The sequence below is a fragment of the Elaeis guineensis genome, chromosome 15, assembly GCF_000442705.2.
Source record: "Elaeis guineensis isolate ETL-2024a chromosome 15, EG11, whole genome shotgun sequence".
NCBI classification, from domain to species: domain Eukaryota; kingdom Viridiplantae; phylum Streptophyta; class Magnoliopsida; order Arecales; family Arecaceae; genus Elaeis; species Elaeis guineensis.
Genome location: NC_026007.2, coordinates 59,991,663 through 59,998,675, shown reverse-complemented (window position 1 = coordinate 59,998,675; position 7,013 = coordinate 59,991,663).

The following is a 7,013-nucleotide window of genomic DNA, read 5'->3' as shown; positions in this document are numbered from 1 at the left end:
GAAGATATATTCAGATAATTGATATGAGCTATATACAGCTCTCTCGGTACATGGGTCACCCTTGAAAAATTATTAATTTTCTTGAATCATATTAAAGGTTAAAAGTTATTCAATAATTATATGAGAGGTAAAAAGTACTTTCAATATTTTGACTTTGTATTGTCTAATAGTATTTTATTTAGTACTTTTTTGTATTCCTTTTATATGTGAGTCTATAATAAAATATATCTTAATAATAATTGCTTGATTTTTTTTGCTATATTGTTGTGGGAATTAAAATTATGACATTATGCATACTGCTCTATTTCAGGTACTAAGCACATAAACAACTATATATTTACTTTGTGATACTTATTTATTTTGAAGCTTTTTTTATACATCATTCTTTTTATATCGGTACTTATTATAGTTATAATATTTAATTATATGAATTTCTAATTTTTTCTTTTTTCTCCCTATGTATTTTATATTCTGTTAGTTAAAAAGTGCAATGGAACTTTCTCAATTATTTAAGTAAAATAGAGTGAGGAGAATGAACATTATTGCCGAGAGAAGAACTAGAAAAATATGCAACTGTAATAATCATTCTTGACCTATTGTTAAAAAAAAGAAAACCACACATATCATTTTTTATTCAACCGTTGATGAGCAAGGTGATATCTATTGGGATAATTCAACTGATCTCCGATTTCGACTCTAAATCGGCCTCATAAACACAATATACCGACTAATAATCAGTTGACCAATCAGTCGGTTATTCTCAACCATCAATAGATAACCACAATAATTCAGTTAATATCTGATCGATGACCATCGGTATATTAGAGTTATCGATTGATGCTCATTCGGATCTCTACGACTACTGACATATAGTCGGCTTATCTTCCCACGATCACATAATCCCGGAATATGCGAAACCCACATATCTAACCGTTATAAATGGTTATCAACTATATGTCATGATCATTAGTGGAAATAAACAGCCCATTAACTCTATGATTATGGCTTGATAATTAGGGGTAATTACCCTTTAGTGTCATAAAAAGTGGGATTACGTGCTTGACGGTTACATCTGAATCACCTATAAAAGGGAGGTAAACGAACAGCATTGGTAAGATAATTCTGAGCTGATACTCTGTCACTTTCAATATTCTATCTGTTGTTCACCACTCTCCACTGACTTAAGCATCGGAGGATCCCTATCGGACATAATTTCGATCAGTGTGGACTTTTTTGCAGGTACTCTTCTCAGGCGGCGGGTGCAACAGGAGATTGGCCATAACAATATCTATATAATTAGCTATAAAAACTTTCCAGCTATGGATACATCTATAATTTTAAATATCCAATAAAACATAAATATACAAATAGTTGAACCAAATTTTCATACTGCAACTCCTTCTAGATATTCCAATAAGTTGTCGAACAATAGATCTTTCACCTTATACAATTTAATCCGAAATATCTTTTGATTCTATTATCATTATTATGTGGTATATATAGTAAATTATTAAATATCGAAGAACTTAAACATGAATGTCAATATTATGGAGCTCTTTTTTGGTATAAAGAGTATGTAAATAAATCACGCGACACATCAACTCCTAAATTTAGTTTATGCTGTCAAGAGGGAAGAGTATATATTTCATTGCTTAAAGAGACTCCAACTTTTTAGGACAACTTATTAGATCATAATAGAGGAAGGAGAGCTTTGAAGTTTCAAAAAAAATATAAGTATATAACTCAATGTTTGCATTTACCTCAATAGAGATAAGATTGATAATGAGACCAATACTAAACTGAACCCTTCTATTTTTTGAATCAATGGTTAAAACCATCATAAAATAGGTTCATTGCTATCGGTTGATGGACAAAAATCAAGATTTGTATAGCTATATATATATATGATACAGAAAATGAAGTGAATAACAGAATTACTGCACTCGTTTGCAATATGCTGAAAGTGCTAATCATAATTTTTGAGTAATAAAGATTTTTCAGCATAGCAATCTTCTAATGGATAGCTCATATGAAGTTTCTGGTACCGAATCTTCTTCCTTGCAACTTTCGAAAGAAATAATAATTTCTACTTCTGAAAAATATATGTATTTGAAAATCTTTCAGCAGACTACTCTTTAAAAAATATTTTCTCTTACAATCAGATATTAAACTTTCAGAACAATTATTTTTTAGAAGTATTTTTTCGTATAAATTTTTTTTTTTTACAAAGAACCAGCAACACCACTATAAGAGAAAAAACTCCGCATTTGGTAATCCAATATTATCCAACTAATTTTTTCCTATACTTGCTGCTGCATTTTACGATAACATAAAAAGATTTTTTTCCAAAATGCTAATGCAACATTTGGTTTTTTTATTAACAATGGAGCTGAGAAGAAAAATTGAAAGAACGCTGATCTCTCCATAATTTTCTTGATGATACTGTAGATTTTATTTTCTTCAAATGGGATTGTATTTTTTTGCACCAATTAAAACTGTATCTTTTACTGAAACCCGCCGCGAAGCACAGGTCCTTTGCTAGTACTCCAATGAAGCCCGAGGCCTGGCCCAGAAGCCCGACATACAGAATGTAGCGATCTTGGGCTTGGGAAGGAGAGCCAAAGGCCGGGCTGGGCTCAGACCTAGAAAGCTGGTGCAGTAACCTGGGTTGGGTCTGATCTAGTCTGCCTGATTAGTGCCTCTCACTATTGCCACCACCTTTGCAAACTCTTCATATTTATATTTTTAAAATAATTAACTAGAAAATATATTTATATTTTTAAAAAATTTAAAATAAAAATAATGCCAAACAATACCTAAACTAATATAAACAAATTGATTATCCAAAAATCCTAAGATAAACAAATCTTGTGTGGAAGCCCGAGGTTAATAGAATCACGCAAGGTTCAAAACATGTCCTGCTACTGTGGCAAATTCAAATAAAAAAACCTGAATTTTAGATTATAGGGAGAGGACGTCCCACATCCTGGGAAGGGTGTTCGGAATGCTTCAATCTTTTTATGCTTGAGTTACACTGGAATAATAAAATCTGAAAAAAGAAGGCTCGAAGATCAAACTGCAACATGTTCTTTCACTTCCCCCGGACACATACCATCAATCCGTCCATAATTTGTGTCAACCCCGGGTATTACTTTTCTCCATGTTTCATGCAATACAGATCAGTTGATGGGATGACTTCACGAGGGCAACATATATGACAAATTTGATCTTACATGCATATTTCTCTAAAATTATATTTGATAGCTGACAATCTATCCAGATTGTTGATAATTTAAAGAGATCTCATCAAATTATTATATTTAGTATATTTTTTGAATTGATAATCTCATTACCAGATAATTCAAATTATCTCTCATGAGATAATCTGGATTATCAAGGAGAGAAATGACTATCTAGATTGTCACTACTTTGATAATCTTACAATAAAATTTCTAGATGAAACTACCCTCCTCCCCTCCTCCCTCACCGCACGGCACCACCTATCATTTGCCAGTGCCTCCGGCAGCAGGGCCGCCTCCTATGTCGCCATCATGGCCCTCGCCATCATTCTTCCACCGCCACCACCCATCCCACGGTCTTCTTCCTCACGAAGGACAGCAGAAAGAGGAGAGGCCAAAATTGGTGTCCTCTTCTATAAAATCAGACGGATGGCAGTCGGAAATCAGCCAATCGGCAGGCCGTCATCGTCTTCTTGATGGCAACTGCCAGCAATCAAGGGAAACTATTGGTCTATTGAGATCCGATGGTCTCAAGGGGATGATCGCACGTGAAAAGAGGAGACAGTAGGTCAGCCATCTCTTTTTTGATACTCATTGCCTTCTTCCACCGACACGGCCTTCGATGGGGTGGGTGAGGGCGACGACGCAGGTGGGTGAGAGCAATGATAGAGGCGGCTGCGAGGGATGCGGGGTGCAGGTTCGTCGGAGGGCTGAGGGGTAGTGCGGTGCGGGAGAATAAGACGAAGCACAGACAGCCGAGGGGCCATACCGCAGGTGCGACGGCCAGAGGGCAGTGCTAGACGACCAGGGGTGGGGGGAGGGAGGGAGGGAAGGGTGTGGCATGTGGAGGAAAGAAGAAGAAAAATAATAATAATAATAATAATAATAATAATAATAATATATTAAAAAAATAAAAAATTAAATTATTTAATTATTTAATTAAATTTTTTTCATATAATATTTTTTTATTATTAAAATTTTAAAATAAATATTTTAAAATATTAAATTAATAATAAAAATATTTTAAAATTTTGATTTTATATTATCAATAATCCGATTGTCATATCAAATATATCAATTAAAATTTTTAATAATTTTATTATAATATTATTTATTTAAATTATCATATAATTTAGATTATTATTATCTCGCAATGCGCCTAACTTAACCTGAGAACATCGCGGGGAAGCATCCTCTGGTCAAGGACACCGTGTCATAGAGAGAATGGCTACTTTCAATTTACGAGATATACATCACAAATCTAGTCTTGAACAACTAAATTAAAAGGGATACCTTGTACGCTATCGATATTGGTTTTTTTACAGGTGTCTGTGGATAGGTGATATGATCAAATATTTCCGTTATCTTCTTCTTAGTGTCGTTCGTTATCCTGCTATGCCCGGTTTGACTCCAACCTTAAGAGTTATCTTATGGATACGGCAATCGGGTTATCCTTAACGTACAGTCCACGTGAATACGTTATCGCGGTAGCTCTCTGTTTGCCGAGCAAGAACAAAGATAAAAACCTTAAACCTGTCCCACAAATCAGGCTGAGAGAGTAACCGCTACTTGAACCTAAAGCTGAAATCATATCGAATATGGATCAAGTACCGATATATTCATATCTATATTTATTTATTTAATAAATATAATTATAAATATAAATATTATTTAAATATAAAATTTATATTTATATTTATTTTAAATGGATATCAGAAGTATGGATATAATTATGAATATAATTTAAAAAATTAAACTTTATAACTATAGAATTAAAGATATTACTAAATAAATGATAAGTCAAATTAATAACATATTTATATAGTTATATATTTTTAAAAAAATTAATAAGTATTGTATAAAATTATATAAAATTATACGTAGATTCAGATATTCAGATACAGATTAAATAGTTGTCTATCCATATCTATATTCATTTTTCTTTAATGGATATGGATACGGATATGAATATTAGTCGGATTTTCAAATTTCTGTTCATATCCGAATTGATTTAAATACGAAAATAGATATAGATGGATAATATCTATATCACTTTCACTCCTATTAGAACCAGCATTCGATTGAACAGAGGAGAATGATAGCCCATAGATCAAACCACTATGATTTATCTTTTTAGCTTTTTTTGTGTTTTTGAAGACCGATAGGTTGGATAGATCAATGTTTATGATATCCATTATCAAAGAATCTTACAAATGGCAAGCAAGAACCAAGAATATAGTTTTTTTTAATATATTTTTTTTGCATATAAACCCTCTATGCCTTTTCTTACTTCGGTCGGTATCGAAGTCCGGCAATTTTTATAATTTATTATTTTTTCAAGTACATTACTTAGATATTTTTGATGCTTCTTGCTCGCATCCAATTGCCTCAAAGTTTGTCTCCAAATATACCCCGATGAAGAACTTTTAGAAAGAAGGGAGAGGAGCATACAATAGAGGAGAGGGTTAGTTTGAAAAAATCGAGTGTGATATTTCATTAAAAGTTCTTGTTGAATTAGCAATTTGGCCAATGCTAATTTTTTTTACTTTATAGATTATACTATGTATTATAAATGATTAGGATTATATATAAATGTCAAAAATCTAATGGATAGGATCATTTAAGGACCTCTCTAGAATATTCCCACTCTTTCTATAAAGTCTAGAAAAATATCCAGCTTTCTTATTAAATCTTTTGACTTCCAGAGAATTCTATAAATCTCTAGCTCTTTAAAATATTTTCAAGAAAAAAATATTCATCAAGTATTTGATGAAAATATAAAAAAAATACTTGGTCCGCAATATTTTATAAACCTCAGTTGCATATTATTTCTTTCAATTGGATCTCGATACAAAATTTTCTATTACATTATTTTCTATCAATTGTTGAATCGATAAATTGTATAATATCAGAAAAAATTTAAGCACAAGTATCAAAATTAGTCAAAAAGACCATATAGAAAAGATTGCTAAAAAAATTAATTTAGTGAGGTATATGATTGGTGACATAAAACTAAAATGTAGCAATTATAAAAGAGATTTGAGTGAAAACAAAAATATAGTGTCCTTGGGGAATACCTACAACTATGAAATAAGTAGCGGGATAAAGGCAAGGAAGAAAAGCTATTAAAGAAGTTGCACAAAACTAAAATCAAAATGAAATAATACAAAAATAAAAAAAGAGTGCCATTTTAATTTCAAGAAAACACCTCACTAGAATCTAGACACGAGATGAGCTAGCCTGATTTTCACCAAAAATATTATCAATTGCATATAAACCTCCAAAAAGAAAGGATAATATTTGGTGAATCAACAAACTAAAATTTGTTATGCACCTTGCATGTAATTAGATTTTTGTTTGACAATATTTTTTCATGAAATAACCAGATGCAATAAATAATATATTTAATATTATTTAAACACATTCCTAATAGTATAAATGAGATTATAGGATGAATATGATTTTTTTTTTTTCAAATTCATCATATTTTATCCAATTTATGCTCCGCTAAGTAAATTTTTATCTGAAGTGTGCCAAAAAGGTTTAATAATTTAAGAATAACCACATACTCCATCCAAGGAATACCCCAAACATTATCGGCCGACAAAAACTAATCACATTGTTCACATTTTTTTTTTGTTTAGTTTTCCCTTTTCTTTTAAAACGACATTTCTAGAATGGAGAAAAGGGGGAAAAAAGAAACAATTTTGCATACATTTTAAGCTAAACAAGAGGGCTATCTGCAGACAACCTTTGGGTTTGGGATCCTTGTCC